The 17,174-nt window shown below is 46.5% G+C and overlaps 1 non-coding gene across 1 annotated transcript; it reads left to right on the top strand.

The window, feature by feature from the left end:
* The first annotated feature begins 8,938 nt into the window (after nucleotides 1-8,938).
* TRNAS-GCU (transfer RNA serine (anticodon GCU)) lies at nucleotides 8,939-9,011 on the top strand. Its single transcript has one exon. It is a non-coding gene; the product is annotated as a tRNA-Ser (tRNA).
* The last annotated feature ends 8,163 nt before the right edge of the window (nucleotides 9,012-17,174 follow it).

Raw genomic sequence — 17,174 nt, forward strand, 5'->3', positions numbered from 1 at the left:
TGCTAAAAACATTGAGCTACGACAAACAGTAGTCGAGTAATTAAGCTAATCATAAACAAACAAACCCCTCCATAGGAAATACATTAGACTAAATTCTGGAGGCTCGTAACTCTGGTTCTACCAGAGATACGGGGATGTAAATAATGTGACCTTGACACAAATGTTCGGATAATTATAAAAAAAACTTCGCGGTTTCGAACCTGTGGCCTTCCGGGAGTGAGGCGGATGCGATAACCGCTACACTAAAGATATGTTATTATTTTTAATCGAAAGAACAGGGTCAAGTAATTAAGCAATACATGAACAAACAAACCCCTCCATAGAAAATGCATTAGAGTATACTTTGCAGGCTCGTAACTCTGTTTCTACTGTAGATACGGCGATGTCCTTTGAGTATGTTATATTCCAATTTGTCCCCCATCTAACCATACTAAAAACATTGAGCTACGAAAAACAGGGGCCGAGTAATTAAGCTAAACGTAAACAAACAACCCGTCCATAGGAAATACATTAGACTAAATTCTGGAGGCTCGTAACTCTGGTTCTACCAGAGATACGGGGATGTAAATAATGTGACCTTGACACAAATGTTCGGATAATTATAAAAAAAAAACTTCGCGGTTTCGAACCTGTGGCCTTCCGGGAGTGAGGCGGATGCGATAACCGCTACACTAAAGATATGTTATTATTTTTAATCGAAAGAACAGGGTCAAGTAATTAAGCAATACATGAACAAACAAACCCCTCCATAGAAAATGCATTAGAGTATACTTTGCAGGCTCGTAACTCTGTTTCTACTGTAGATACGGCGATGTCCTTTGAGTATGTTATATTCCAATTTGTCCCCCATCTAACCATACTAAAAACATTGAGCTACGAAAAACAGGGGCCGAGTAATTAAGCTAAACGTAAACAAACAACCCGTCCATAGGAAATACATTAGACTAAATTCTGGAGGCTCGTAACTCTGGTTCTACCAGAGATACGGGGATGTAAATAATGTGACCTTGACACAAATGTTCGGATAATTATAAAAAAAAACTTCGCGGTTTCGAACCTGTGGCCTTCCGGGAGTGAGGCGGATGCGATAACCGCTACACTAAAGATATGTTATTATTTTTAATCGAAAGAACAGGGTCAAGTAATTAAGCAATACATGAACAAACAAACCCCTCCATAGAAAATGCATTAGAGTATACTTTGCAGGCTCGTAACTCTGTTTCTACTGTAGATACGGCGATGTCCTTTGAGTATGTTATATTCCAATTTGTCCCCCATCTAACCATACTAAAAACATTGAGCTACGAAAAACAGGGGCCGAGTAATTAAGCTAAACGTAAACAAACAACCCGTCCATAGGAAATACATTAGACTAAATTCTGGAGGCTCGTAACTCTGGTTCTACCAGAGATACGGGGATGTAAATAATGTGACCTTGACACAAATGTTCGGATAATTATAAAAAAAAACTTCGCGGTTTCGAACCTGTGGCCTTCCGGGAGTGAGGCGGATGCGATAACCGCTACACTAAAGATATGTTATTATTTTTAATCGAAAGAACAGGGTCAAGTAATTAAGCAATACATGAACAAACAAACCCCTCCATAGAAAATGCATTAGAGTATACTTTGCAGGCTCGTAACTCTGTTTCTACTGTAGATACGGCGATGTCCTTTGAGTATGTTATATTCCAATTTGTCCCCCATCTAACCATACTAAAAACATTGAGCTACGAAAAACAGGGGCCGAGTAATTAAGCTAAACGTAAACAAACAACCCGTCCATAGGAAATACATTAGACTAAATTCTGGAGGCTCGTAACTCTGGTTCTACCAGAGATACGGGGATGTAAATAATGTGACCTTGACACAAATGTTCGGATAATTATAAAAAAAAACTTCGCGGTTTCGAACCTGTGGCCTTCCGGGAGTGAGGCGGATGCGATAACCGCTACACTAAAGATATGTTATTATTTTTAATCGAAAGAACAGGGTCAAGTAATTAAGCAATACATGAACAAACAAACCCCTCCATAGAAAATGCATTAGAGTATACTTTGCAGGCTCGTAACTCTGTTTCTACTGTAGATACGGCGATGTCCTTTGAGTATGTTATATTCCAATTTGTCCCCCATCTAACCATACTAAAAACATTGAGCTACGAAAAACAGGGGCCGAGTAATTAAGCTAAACGTAAACAAACAACCCGTCCATAGGAAATACATTAGACTAAATTCTGGAGGCTCGTAACTCTGGTTCTACCAGAGATACGGGGATGTAAATAATGTGACCTTGACACAAATGTTCGGATAATTATAAAAAAAAACTTCGCGGTTTCGAACCTGTGGCCTTCCGGGAGTGAGGCGGATGCGATAACCGCTACACTAAAGATATGTTATTATTTTTAATCGAAAGAACAGGGTCAAGTAATTAAGCAATACATGAACAAACAAACCCCTCCATAGAAAATGCATTAGACTATACTTTGCAGGCTCGTAACTCTGTTTCTACTGTAGATACGGCGATGTCCTTTGAGTATGTTATATTCCAATTTGTCCCCCATCTAACCATACTAAAAACATTGAGCTACGAAAAACAGGGGCCGAGTAATTAAGCTAAACGTAAACAAACAACCCGTCCATAGGAAATACATTAGACTAAATTCTGGAGGCTCGTAACTCTGGTTCTACCAGAGATACGGGGATGTAAATAATGTGACCTTGACACAAATGTTCGGATAATTATAAAAAACATTGAATTTTTGGGCTTCCTTGGCGCAATGGTTAGCGCGTTCGGCTGTTAACCGAAAGGTTGGTGGTTCGAGCCCAACCGGAAGAGGTGTTGTAGGGTCACACATGTAACGTAAAAAGTCATAACTTATCCACAATACCTGACAACCTATTAATTTCTGAGCTTCCGTGGCTCAAAGGTTAGCGCGTTCGGCTGTTAACCAATAGGTGTGTGGTTCGAGCCCATCCGGGAGCGGTTTTTTGACGTCTCAGATGTGACGTAAAAAGTCAAGGTTTTTTCCACAACACCTGACGACCATTTAATTTTCGGTCTTCCGTGGCGCAATGGTTTGCGCGTTCGGCTGTTAACCAATAGGTTGGTGGTTCGAGCCCATCCGGGAGCGGTGTTGTGAGGTCTCAGATGTGACGTAAAAAGTCAAGGTTTTTACACAATACCTGACGAGCATTTAATTTTTGGGCTTCCGTGGCACAATGGTTAGCGCGTTCAGCTGTTAATCGAAAGGTTGGTGGTTCGAGCCCACCCGGGAGAGGTGTTGTGGGGTCTCAAATGTAACGTAGAAAGCCAAAGTTTTTCCACAATACCTTACAACAATTTAATTTCTGAGCTTCCGTGGCTCAATGGTTAGCGCGTTCGGCTGTTAACCAATAGGTTGGTGGTTCGACCCCATCCGGGAGCGGTGTTGTGAGGTCTCACATGTGACGTAAAAAGCCAAGGTTTTTACATAATACCTGACGAGCATTTAACTTTTGGGCTTCCGTGTCGCAATGGTTAGCGCGTTCGGCTGTTAACCAATAGGTTGGTGGTTCGAGCCCATCCGGGAGCGGTGTAGTGAGGTCTCAGATGTGACGTAAAAAGTCAAGGTTTTTACACAATACCTAACGAGCATTTAACTTTTGGGCTTCCGTGGCACAATGGTTAGCGCGTTCAGCTGTTAATCGAAAGGTTGGTGGTTCGAGCCCACCCGGGAGAGGTGTTGTGGGGTCTCAAATGTAACGTAGAAAGCCAAAGTTTTTCCACAATACCTGACAACAGTTTAATTTCTGAGCTTCCGTGGCTCAATGGTTAGCGCGTTCGGCTGTTAACCAATAGGTTGGTGGTTCGAGCCCATCCGGGAGCGGTGTTGTGACGTCTCAGATGTAACGTAAAAAGTCAAGGTTTTTCCAAAATACCGGACGACCATTTAAATTCTGGGCTTCCGTGGCGCAATCGTTAGCGCGTTCGGCTTTTAACAGAAAGGTTGGTGGTTCGAGCACACCCGGGAGCGGTGCTATGAGGTCTCAGATGTTACGTAAAAAGTCAAAGTTTTTCCACAATACCGGACGACCATTTAATTTTTGGGCTTCCGTGGCGCAATGGTTAGCGCGTTCAGCTGCTATTCAAAAGACTGGTGGTTTGAGCCCTCCCGGGAGCGGTGTTGTGACGTCTCAGATGTAACATAAAATGTCAGAGTTTTTCCACAATACCTGACGAACATTGAAATTTTGGGCTTCCGTGGCGCAATGGTTAGCGCGTTCAGCTGTTAATCGAAAGGTTGGTGGTTCGACCCCATCCGGGAGCGGTGTTGTGAGGTCTCACATGTGACGTAAAAAGCCAAGGTTTTTACATAATACCTGACGAGCATTTAACTTTTGGGCTTCCGTGTCGCAATGGTTAGCGCGTTCGGCTGTTAACCAATAGGTTGGTGGTTCGAGCCCATCCGGGAGCGGTGTAGTGAGGTCTCAGATGTGACGTAAAAAGTCAAGGTTTTTACACAATACCTAACGAGCATTTAACTTTTGGGCTTCCGTGGCACAATGGTTAGCGCGTTCAGCTGTTAATCGAAAGGTTGGTGGTTCGAGCCCACCCGGGAGAGGTGTTGTGGGGTCTCAAATGTAACGTAGAAAGCCAAAGTTTTTCCACAATACCTGACAACAGTTTAATTTCTGAGCTTCCGTGGCTCAATGGTTAGCGCGTTCGGCTGTTAACCAATAGGTTGGTGGTTCGAGCCCATCCGGGAGCGGTGTTGTGACGTCTCAGATGTGACGTAAAAAGTCAAGGTTTTTCCAAAATACCGGACGACCATTTAAATTCTGGGCTTCCGTGGCGCAATCGTTAGCGCGTTCGGCTGTTAACAGAAAGGTTGGTGGTTCGAGCACACCCGGGAGCGGTGCTATGAGGTCTCAGATGTTACGTAAAAAGTCAAAGTTTTTCCACAATACCGGACGACCATTTAATTTTTGGGCTTCCGTGGCGCAATGGTTAGCGCGTTCAGCTGCTATTCAAAAGACTGGTGGTTTGAGCCCTCCCGGGAGCGGTGTTGTGACGTCTCAGATGTAACATAAAATGTCAGAGTTTTTCCACAATACCTGACGAACATTGAAATTTTGGGCTTCCGTCGCGCAATGGTTAGCGCGTTCAGCTGTTAATCGAAAGGTTGGTGGTTCGAGCCCACCCAGGAGAGGTGTTGTGGGGTCTCAGATGTAGCGTAAAAAGTCAAAACTTTTCCACAATACGTGACAACCATTTAATTTCTGAGCTTCCGTGGCGCAATGGTTAGCGCGTTCAGCAGTTAACAAATAATTTAGTGGTTCGAGCCCACCCGGGAGCGGCGTTGTGGGATCTCAAACGTAACGTAGAAAGCCAAAGTTTTTCCACAATACCTGACGACCATTTAATTTTTGGGCTTCCGTGGCGCAATGGTTAACGCGTTCGGCTGTTAACCAATAGGTTGGTGGTTCGAGCCCACCCGGGAGCGGTGTTGTGGGATCTCAAATGTAACGTAGAAAGCCAAAGTTTTTCCACAATACGTGACGACCATTTAATTTCTGAGCTTTCGTGGCTCAATGGTTAGCGCGTTCGGCTGTTAACCAATAGGTTGGTGGTTAGAGCCCATCCGGGAGCGGTGTTGTGAGGTCTCAGATGTGACGTAAAAAGTCAAGGTTTTTCCACAATACCTGACGAACATTGAATTTTTGGGCTTCCGTGGCGCAATGGTTAGCGCGTTCAGCTGTTAATCGAAAGGTTGGTGGTTCGAGCCCAACCGGGAGAGGTGTTGTGGGGTCTCAGATGTAGCGTAAAAAGTCAAAACTTTTCCACAATACGTGACAACCATTTAATTTCTGAGCTTCCGTGGCTGAATGGTTAGCGCGTTCGGCTGTTAACCAATAGGTTGGTGGTTAGAGCCCATCCGGGAGCGGTGTCGTGAGGTCTCAGATGTAACGTAAAATGTCAGAGTTTTTCCACAATACCTGACGAACATTTAATTTTTGGGCTTCCGTGGCGCAATTATTAGCGCGTTCAACTGTTAATCGAAAGGCTGGTGGTTCAGGCCCACCCGGAAGAGGTGTTGTGGGGTCTCAGATGTAGCGTAAAAAGTCAAAACTTATCCACAATACGTGACAACCATTTAATGTCTGAGCTTCCGTGGCTCAATGGTTAGCGCGTTCGGCTGTTAACCAATAGGTTGGTGGTTCGAGCCCACCCGGGAGCGGTGGTGTGGGATCTCAAATGTAACGTAGAAAGCCAAAGTTTTGCCACAATACCTGACGACCATTTAATTTTTGGGCTTCCGTGGCGCAATGGTTAGCGCGTTCGGCTGTTAACCGAAAGGTTGGTGGTTCGAGCCCATCCAGGAGCGGTGTTGTGACGTCTCAGATGTGACGTAAAAAGTCAAGGTTTTTACGCGATACCTGACGAGCATTTAACTTTTGGGCTTCCGTGGCGCAATGGTTAGCGCGTTCGGCTGTTAACCAATAGGTTGGTGGTTCGAGCCCATCCGGGAGCGGTGTTGTGAGGTCTCAGATGTGACGTAAAAAGTCAAGGTTTTTACACAATATCTGACGAGCATCTAATTTTTGGGCTTCCGTGGCGCAATGGTTAGCGCGTTCAGCTGTTAATCGAAAGGTTGGTGGTTCGAGCCCACCCTGGAGAGGTGTTGTGGGGTCTCAAATGTAACGTAGAAAGCCAAAGTTTTTCCACAATACCTGACAACCGTTTAATTTCTGAGCTTCCGTGGCTCAATGGTTAGCGCGTTCAGCTGTTAACCAATAGGTTGGTGGTTCGAGCCCACCCGGGAGCGGTGTTGTGTGATCTCAAATGTAACGTAGAAAGCCAAAGTTTTTCCACAATACCTGACGACCATTTAATTTTTGGGCTTCCGTGGCGCAATGGTTAGCGCGTTCGGCTGTTAACCAATAGGTTGGTGGTTCGAGCCCATCCGGGAGCGGTGTTGTGAGGTCTCAGACGTGACGTAAAAAGTCAAGGTTTTTACACAATACCTGACGAGCATTTAATTTTTGGGCTTCCGTGGCACAATGGTTTGCGCGTTCAGCTGTTAATCGAAAGGTTGGTGGTTCGAGCCCACCCGGGAGAGGTGTTGTGGGGTCTCAAATGTAACGTAGAAAGCCAAAGTTTTTCCACAATACCTGACAACAATTTAATTTCTGAGCTTCCGTGGCTCAATGGTTGGCGCGTTCGGCTGTTAACCAATAGGTTGGTGGTTCGAGCCCATCCGGGAGCGGTGTTGTGAGGTCTCAGATGTGACGTAAAAAGTCAAGGTTTTCCACAATACCTGACAACCATTTAATTTTTGAGCTTCCGTGGCTCAATGGTTAGCGCGTTCGGCTGTTAACCAATAGGTTGGTGGTTCGACCCCATCCGGGAGCGGTGTTGTGAGGTCTCAGATGTGACGTAAAAAGTCAAGGTTTTTACATAATACCTGACGAGCATTTAACTTTTGGGCTTCCGTGGCGCAATGGTTAGCGCGTTCGGCTGTTAACCAATAGGTTGGTGGTTCGAGCCCATCCGCTAGCGGTGTTGTGAGGTCTCGGATGTGACGTAAAAAGTCAAGGTTTTTACACAATACCTAACAAGCATTTAACTTTTGGGCTTCCGTGGCGCAATGGTTAGCGCGTTCGGCTGTTAACCAATAGGTTGGTGGTTCGAGCCCATCCGGGAGCGGTGTTGTGAGGTCTCAGATGTGACGTAAAAAGTCAAGGTTTTTACACAATACCTGACGAGCATTTAACTTTTGGGCTTCCGTGGCGCAATGGTTTGCGCGTTCGGCTGTTAACCAATAGGTTGGTGGTTCGAGCCCATCCGGGAGCGGTGTTGTGAGGTCTCAGATGTGACGTAAAAAGTCAAGGTTTTTACACAATACCTGACGAGCATTTAATTTTTGGGCTTCCGTGGCACAATGGTTAGCGCGTTCAGCTGTTAATCGAAAGGTTGGTGGTTCGAGCCCACCCGGGAGAGGTGTTGTGGGGTCTCAAATGTAACGTAGAAAGCCAAAGTTTTTCCACAATACCTGACAACAATTTAATTTCTGAGCTTCCGTGGCTCAATGGTTAGCGCGTTCGGCTGTTAACCAATAGGTTGGTGGTTCGACCCCATCCGGGAGCGGTGTTGTGAGGTCTCAGATGTGACGTAAAAAGCCAAGGTTTTTACATAATAGCTGACGAGCATTTAACTTTTGGGCTTCCGTGTCGCAATGGTTAGCGCGTTCGGCTGTTAACCAATAGGTTGGTGGTTCGAGCCCATCCGGGAGCGGTGTAGTGAGGTCTCAGATGTGACGTAAAAAGTCAAGGTTTTTACACAATACCTAACGAGCATTTAACTTTTGGGCTTCCGTGGCACAATGGTTAGCGCGTTCAGCTGTTAATCGAAAGGTTGGTGGTTCGAGCCCACCCGGGAGAGGTGTTGTGGGGTCTCAAATGTAACGTAGAAAGCCAAAGTTTTTCCACAATACCTGACAACAGTTTAATTTCTGAGCTTCCGTGGCTCAATGGTTAGCGCGTTCGGCTGTTAACCAATAGGTTGGTGGTTCGAGCCCATCCGGGAGCGGTGTTGTGACGTCTCAGATGTGACGTAAAAAGTCAAGGTTTTTCCACAATACCGGACGACCATTTAAATTCTGGGCTTCCGTGGCGCAATCGTTAGCGCGTTCGGCTGTTAACAGAAAGGTTGGTGGTTCGAGCACACCCGGGAGCGGTGCTATGAGGTCTCAGATGTTACGTAAAAAGTCAAAGTTTTTCCACAATACCGGACGACAATTTAATTTTTGGGCTTCCGTGGCGCAATGGTTAGCGCGTTCAGCTGCTATTCAAAAGACTGGTGGTTTGAGCCCTCCCGGGAGCGGTGTTGTGACGTCTCAGATGTAACATAAAATGTCAGAGTTTTTCCACAATACCTGACGAACATTGAAATTTTGGGCTTCCGTGGCGCAATGGTTAGCGCGTTCAGCTGCTAATCGAAAGGTTGGTGGTTCGAGCCCACCCGGGAGAGGTGTTGTGGGGTCTCAGATGTAGCGTAAAAAGTCAAAACTTTTCCACAATACGTGACAACCATTTAATTTCTGAGCTTCCGTGGCGCAATGGTTAGCGCGTTCAGCAGTTAACAAATAATTTAGTGGTTCGAGCCCACCCGGGAGCGGCGTTGTGGAATCTCAAACGTAACGTAGAAAGCCAAAGTTTTTCCACAAAACCTGACGACCATTTAATTTTTGGGCTTCCGTGGCGCAATGGTTAACGCGTTCGGCTGTTAACCAATAGGTTGGTGGTTCGAGCCCACCCGGGAGCGGTGTTGTGGGATCTCAAATGTAACGTAGAAAGCCAAAGTTTTTCCACAATACGTGACGACCATTTAATTTCTGAGCTTTCGTGGCTCAATGGTTAGCGCGTTCGGCTGTTAACCAATAGGTTGGTGGTTAGAGCCCATCCGGGAGCGGTGTTGTGAGGTCTCAGATGTGACGTAAAAAGTCAAGAATTTTCCACAATACCTAACAAGCATTTAACTTTTGGGCTTCCGTGGCGCAATGGTTAGCGCGTTCGGCTGTTAACCAATAGGTTGGTGGTTCGAGCCCATCCGGGAGCGGTGTTGTGAGGTCTCAGATGTGACGTAAAAAGTCAAGGTTTTTACACAATACCTGACGAGCATTTAACTTTTGGGCTTCCGTGGCGCAATGGTTTGCGCGTTCGGCTGTTAACCAATAGGTTGGTGGTTCGAGCCCATCCGGGAGCGGTGTTGTGAGGTCTCAGATGTGACGTAAAAAGTCAAGGTTTTTACACAATACCTGACGAGCATTTAATTTTTGGGCTTCCGTGGCGCAATGGTTAGCGCGTTCAGCTGTTAATCGAAAGGTTGGTGGTTCGAGCCCACCCGGGAGAGGTGTTGTGGGGTCTCAAATGTAACGTAGAAAGCCAAAGTTTTTCCACAATACCTGACAACAATTTAATTTCTGAGCTTCCGTGGCTCAATGGTTAGCGCGTTCGGCTGTTAACCAATAGGTTGGTGGTTCGAGCCCATCCGGGAGCGGTGTAGTGAGGTCTCAGATGTGACGTAAAAAGTCAAGGTTTTTACACAATACCTAACGAGCATTTAACTTTTGGGCTTCCGTGGCACAATGGTTAGCGCGTTCAGCTGTTAATCGAAAGGTTGGTGGTTCGAGCCCACCCGGGAGAGGTGTTGTGGGGTCTCAGATGTAGCGTAAAAAGTCAAAACTTTTCCACAATACGTGACGACCATTTAATTTCTGAGCTTTCTTGGCTCAATGGTTAGCGCGTTCGGCTGTTAACCAATAGGTTGGTGGTTAGAGCCCATCCGGGAGCGGTGTTGTGAGGTCTCAGATGTGACGTAAAAAGTCAAGGTTTTTCCACAATACCTGACGAACATTGAAGTTTTGGGCTTCCGTGGCGCAATGGTTAGCGCGTTCAGCTGTTAATCGAAAGGTTGGTGGTTCGAGCCCAACCGGGAGAGGTGTTGTGGGGTCTCAGATGTAGCGTAAAAAGTCAAAACTTTTCCACAATACGTGACAACCATTTAATTTCTGAGCTTCCGTGGCTGAATGGTTAGCGCGTTCGGCTGTTAACCAATAGGTTGGTGGTTAGAGCCCATCCGGGAGCGGTGTCGTGAGGTCTCAGATGTAACGTAAAATGTCAGAGTTTTTCCACAACACCTGACGAACATTTAATTTTTGGGCTTCCGTGGCGCAATTATTAGCGCGTTCAACTGTTAATCGAAAGGCTATTGGTTCAGGCCCACCCGGAAGAGGTGTTGTGGGGTCTCAGATGTAGCGTAAAAAGTCAAAACTTATCCACAATACGTGACAACCATTTAATTTCTGAGCTTCCGTGGCTCAATGGTTAGCGCGTTCGGCTGTTAACTAATAGGTTGGTGGTTCGAGCCCACCTGGGAGCGGTGGTGTGGGATCTCAAATGTAACGTAGAAAGCCAAACTTTTGCCACAATACCTGACGACCATTAAATTTTTGGGCTTCCTTGGCGCAATGTTTAGCGCGTTCGGCTGTTAACCGAAAGGTTGGTGGTTCGAGCCCAACCGGAAGAGGTGTTGTAGGGTCACACATGTAACGTAAAAAGTCATAACTTATCCACAATACCTGACAACCATTTAATTTCTGAGCTTCCGTGGCTCAAAGGTTAGCGCGTTCGGCTGTTAACCAATAGGTGTGTGGTTCGAGCCCATCCGGGAGCGGTTTTGTGACGTCTCAGATGTGACGTAAAAAGTCAAGGTTTTTTCCACAACACCTGACGACCATTTAATTTTTGGTCTTCCGTGGCGCAATGGTTAGCGCGTTCGGCTGTTAACCAATAGGTTGGTGGTTCGAGCCCATCCGGGAGCGGTGTTGTGAGGTCTCAGATGTAACGTAAAATGTCAGAGTTTTTCCACAATACCTGACGAACATTTAATTTTTGGGCTTCCGTGGCGCAATGATTAGCGCGTTCAGCTGTTAACCGAAAGGTTGGTGGTTCGAGCCCATCCGGGAGCGGTGTTGTGACGTCTCAGATGTAACGTAAAATGTCAAAACTTTTCCACACTATGTGACAACCACTTAAATTCTGAGCTTCCGTGGCTCAATGGTTAGCGAATTCGGCTGTTAACCAATAGGTTGGTGGTTCGAGCCCACCCGGGAGCGGTATTTTGGGATCTCAAATGTAACGTTGAAAGCCAAAATTTTTCCACAATACCTGACGACCATTTAATTTTTGGGCTTCCGTGGCGCAATGGTCAGCGCGTTCAGCTGTTAACCGAAAGGTTGGTGGTTCGAGCCCATCCGGGAGCGGTGTTGTGACGTCTCAGATGTAACGTAAAATGTCAGAGTTTTTCCACAATACCTGACGAACATTTAATTTTTGGGCTTCCGTGGCGCAATTATTAGCGCGTTCAACTGTTAATCGAAAGGCTGGCGGTTCAAGCCCACCCGGAAGAGGTGTTGTGGGGTCTCAGATGTAGTGTAAAAAGTCAAAACCTATCCACAATACGTGACAACCATTTAATTTCTGAGCTTCCGTGGCTCAATGGTTAGCGCGTTCGGCTGTTAACCAATAGGTTGGTGGTTCGAGCCCACCCGGGACCGGTGGTGTGGGATCTCAAATGTAACGTAGAAAGCCAAAGTTTTGCCACAATACCTGACGACCATTAAATTTTTGGGCTTCCTTGGCTCAAATGTTAGCGCGTTCGGCTGTTAACGAATAGGTGTGTGGTTCGAGCCCATCCGGGAGCGGTGTTGTGACGTCTCAGATGTGACGTAAAAAGTCAAGGTTTTTTCCACAGCACCTGACGACCATTTAATTTTTGGGCTTCCGTGGCGCAATGATTAGCGCGTTCAGCTGTTAATCGAAAGGTTGAAGGTTCGAGCCCACTCGAGAGAGGTGTTGTGGGGTCTCAGATATAGCGTAAAAAGTCAAAACTTTTCCGCAATACGTGACAACCATTTAAATTCTGAGCTTCCGTGGCTCAATGGTTAGCGCGTTCGCCTGTTAACCAATAGGTTGGTGGTTCGAGCCCATCCGGGAGCGGTGTTGTGACGTCTCAGATGTAGCGTAAAAAGTCAAAACTTTTCCACAATACGTGACAACCATTTAATTTCTGAGCTTCCGTGGCTGAATGGTTAGCGCGTTCGGCTGTTAACCAATAGGTTGGTGGTTAGAGCCTATCCGGGAGCGGTGTTGTGAGGTCTCAGATGTAACGTAAAATGTCAGAGTTTTTCCACAATACCTGACGAACATTTAATTTTTGGGCTTTCGTGGCGCAATTATTAGCGCGTTCAACTGTTAATCGAAAGGCTGGTGGTTCAGGCCCACCCGGAAGAGGTGTTGTGGGGTCTCAGATGTAGCGTAAAAAGTCAAAACTTATCCACAATACGTGACAACCATTTAATTTCTGAGCTTCCGTGGCTCAATGGTCAGCGCGTTCGGCTGTTAACCAATAGGTTGGTGGTTCGAGCCCACCCGGGAGCGGTGGTGTGGGATCTCAAATGTAACGTAGAAAGCCAAAGTTTTGCCACAATACCTGACGACCATTAAATTTTTGGGCTTCCTTGGCGCAATGGTTAGCGCGTTCGGCTGTTAACCGAAAGGTTGGTGGTTCGAGCCCAACCGGAAGAGGTGTTGTAGGGTCACACATGTAACGTAAAAAGTCATAACTTATCCACAATACCTGACAACCTATTAATTTCTGAGCTTCCGTGGCTCAAAGGTTAGCGCGTTCGGCTGTTAACCAATAGGTGTGTGGTTCGAGCCCATCCGGGAGCGGTTTTGTGACGTCTCAGATGTGACGTAAAAAGTCAAGGTTTTTTCCACAACACCTGACGACCATTTAATTTTCGGTCTTCCGTGGCGCAATGGTTTGCGCGTTCGGCTGTTAACCAATAGGTTGGTGGTTCGAGCCCATCCGGGAGCGGTGTTGTGAGGTCTCAGATGTGACGTAAAAAGTCAAGGTTTTTACACAATACCTGACGAGCATTTAATTTTTGGGCTTCCGTGGCACAATGGTTAGCGCGTTCAGCTGTTAATCGAAAGGTTGGTGGTTCGAGCCCACCCGGGAGAGGTGTTGTGGGGTCTCAAATGTAACGTAGAAAGCCAAAGTTTTTCCACAATACCTGACAACAATTTAATTTCTGAGCTTCCGTGGCTCAATGGTTAGCGCGTTCGGCTGTTAACCAATAGGTTGGTGGTTCGACCCCATCCGGGAGCGGTGTTGTGAGGTCTCAGATGTGACGTAAAAAGCCAAGGTTTTTACATAATACCTGACGAGCATTTAACTTTGGGGCTTCCGTGTCGCAATGGTTAGCGCGTTCGGCTGTTAACCAATAGGTTGGTGGTTCGAGCCCATCCGGGAGCGGTGTAGTGAGGTCTCAGATGTGACGTAAAAAGTCAAGGTTTTTACACAATACCTAACGAGCATTTAACTTTTGGGCTTCCGTGGCACAATGGTTAGCGCGTTCAGCTGTTAATCGAAAGGTTGGTGGTTCGAGCCCACCCGGGAGAGGTGTTGTGGGGTCTCAGATGTAGCGTAAAAAGTCAAAACTTTTCCAGAATACGTGACAACCATTTAATTTCTGAGCTTCCGTGGCGCAATGGTTAGCGCGTTCAGCAGTTAACAAATAATTTAGTGGTTCGAGCCCACCCGGGAGCGGCGTTGTGGGATCTCAAACGTAACGTAGAAAGCCAAAGTTTTTCCACAATACCTGACGACCATTTAATTTTTGGGCTTCCGTGGCGCAATGGTTAACGCGTTCGGCTGTTAACCAATAGGTTGGTGGTTCGAGCCCACCCGGGAGCGGTGTTGTGGGATCTCAAATGTAACGTAGAAAGCCAAAGTTTTTCCACAATACGTGACGACCATTTAATTTCTGAGCTTTCGTGGCTCAATGATTAGCGCGTTCGGCTGTTAACCAATAGGTTGGTGGTTAGAGCCCATCCGGGAGCGGTGTTGTGAGGTCTCAGATGTGACGTAAAAAGTCAAGGTTTTTCCACAATACCTGACGAACATTGAATTTTTGGGCTTCCGTGGCGCAATGGTTAGCGCGTTCAGCTGTTAATCGAAAGGTTGGTGGTTCGAGCCCAACCGGGAGAGGTGTTGTGGGGTCTCAGATGTAGCGTAAAAAGTCAAAACTTTTCCACAATACGTGACAACCATTTAATTTCTGAGCTTCCGTGGCTGAATGGTTAGCGCGTTCGGCTGTTAACCAATAGGTTGGTGGTTAGAGCCCATCCGGGAGCGGTGTCGTGAGGTCTCAGATGTAACGTAAAATGTCAGAGTTTTTCCACAATACCTGACGAACATTTAATTTTTGGGCTTCCGTGGCGCAATTATTAGCGCGTTCAACTGTTAATCGAAAGGCTATTGGTTCAGGCCCACCCGGAAGAGGTGTTGTGGGGTCTCAGATGTAGCGTAAAAAGTCAAAACTTATCCACAATACGTGACAACCATTTAATTTCTGAGCTTCCGTGGCTCAATGGTTAGCGCGTTCGGCTGTTAACCAATAGGTTGGTGGTTCGAGCCCACCCGGGAGCGGTGGTGTGGGATCTCAAATGTAACGTAGAAAGCCAAACTTTTGCCACAATACCTGACGACCATTAAATTTTTGGGCTTCCTTGGCGCAATGTTTAGCGCGTTCGGCTGTTAACCGAAAGGTTGGTGGTTCGAGCCCAACCGGAAGAGGTGTTGTAGGGTCACACATGTAACGTAAAAAGTCATAACTTATCCACAATACCTGACAACCATTTAATTTCTGAGCTTCCGTGGCTCAAAGGTTAGCGCGTTCGGCTGTTAACCAATAGGTGTGTGGTTCGAGCCCATCCGGGAGCGGTTTTGTGACGTCTCAGATGTGACGTAAAAAGTCAAGGTTTTTTCCACAACACCTGACGACCATTTAATTTTTGGTCTTCCGTGGCGCAATGGTTAGCGCGTTCGGCTGTTAACCAATAGGTTGGTGGTTCGAGCCCATCCGGGAGCGGTGTTGTGAGGTCTCAGATGTAACGTAAAATGTCAGAGTTTTTCCACAATACCTGACGAACATTTAATTTTTGGGCTTCCGTGGCGCAATGATTAGCGCGTTCAGCTGTTAACCGAAAGGTTGGTGGTTCGAGCCCATCCGGGAGCGGTGTTGTGACGTCTCAGATGTAACGTAAAATGTCAAAACTTTTCCACACTATGTGACAACCACTTAAATTCTGAGCTTCCGTGGCTCAATGGTTAGCGAATTCGGCTGTTAACCAATAGGTTGGTGGTTCGAGCCCACCCGGGAGCGGTATTTTGGGATCTCAAATGTAACGTTGAAAGCCAAAATTTTTCCACAATACCTGACGACCATTTAATTTTTGGGCTTCCGTGGCGCAATGGTCAGCGCGTTCAGCTGTTAACCGAAAGGTTGGTGGTTCGAGCCCATCCGGGAGCGGTGTTGTGACGTCTCAGATGTAACGTAAAATGTCAGAGTTTTTCCACAATACCTGACGAACATTTAATTTTTGGGCTTCCGTGGCGCAATTATTAGCGCGTTCAACTGTTAATCGAAAGGCTGGCGGTTCAAGCCCACCCGGAAGAGGTGTTGTGGGGTCTCAGATGTAGTGTAAAAAGTCAAATCCTATCCACAATACGTGACAACCATTTAATTTCTGAGCTTCCGTGGCTCAATGGTTAGCGCGTTCGGCTGTTAACCAATAGGTTGGTGGTTCGAGCCCACGCGGGACCGGTGGTGTGGGATCTCAAATGTAACGTAGAAAGCCAAAGTTTTGCCACAATACCTGACGACCATTAAATTTTTGGGCTTCCTTGGCTCAAATGTTAGCGCGTTCGGCTGTTAACGAATAGGTTTGTGGTTCGAGCCCATCCGGGAGCGGTGTTGTGACGTCTCAGATGTGACGTAAAAAGTCAAGGTTTTCTCCACAGCACCTGACGACCATTTAATTTTTGGGCTTCCGTGGCGCAATGATTAGCGCGTTCAGCTGTTAATCGAAAGGTTGAAGGTTCGAGCCCACTCGAGAGAGGTGTTGTGGGGTCTCAGCTATAGCGTAAAAAGTCAAAACTTTTCCGCAATACGTGACAACCATTTAAATTCTGAGCTTCCGTGGCTCAATGGTTAGCGCGTTCGCCTGTTAACCAATAGGTTGGTGGTTCGAGCCCATCCGGGAGCGGTGTTGTGACGTCTCAGATGTAGCGTAAAAAGTCAAAACTTTTCCACAATACGTGACAACCATTTAATTTCTGAGCTTCCGTGGCTGAATGGTTAGCGCGTTCGGCTGTTAACCAATAGGTTGGTGGTTAGAGCCTATCCGGGAGCAGTGTTGTGAGGTCTCAGATGTAACGTAAAATGTCAGAGTTTTTCCACAATACCTGACGAACATTTAATTTTTGGGCTTTCGTGGCGCAATTATTAGCGCGTTCAACTGTTAATCGAAAGGCTGGTGGTTCAGGCCCACCCGGAAGAGGTGTTGTGGGGTCTCAGATGTAGCGTAAAAAGTCAAAACTTATCCACAATACGTGACAACCATTTAATTTCTGAGCTTCCGTGGCTCAATGGTTAGCGCGTTCGGCTGTTAACCAATAGGTTGGTGGTTCGAGCCCACCCGGGAGCGGTGGTGTGGGATCTCAAATGTAACGTAGAAAGCCAAAGTTTTGCCACAATACCTGACGACCATTAAATTTTTG

The sequence above is a fragment of the Phalangium opilio genome, unplaced genomic scaffold, assembly GCF_054372755.1.
Source record: "Phalangium opilio isolate 3A_F unplaced genomic scaffold, DU_Popi_V2 ptg001675l_1, whole genome shotgun sequence".
Taxonomy (NCBI): domain Eukaryota; kingdom Metazoa; phylum Arthropoda; class Arachnida; order Opiliones; family Phalangiidae; genus Phalangium; species Phalangium opilio.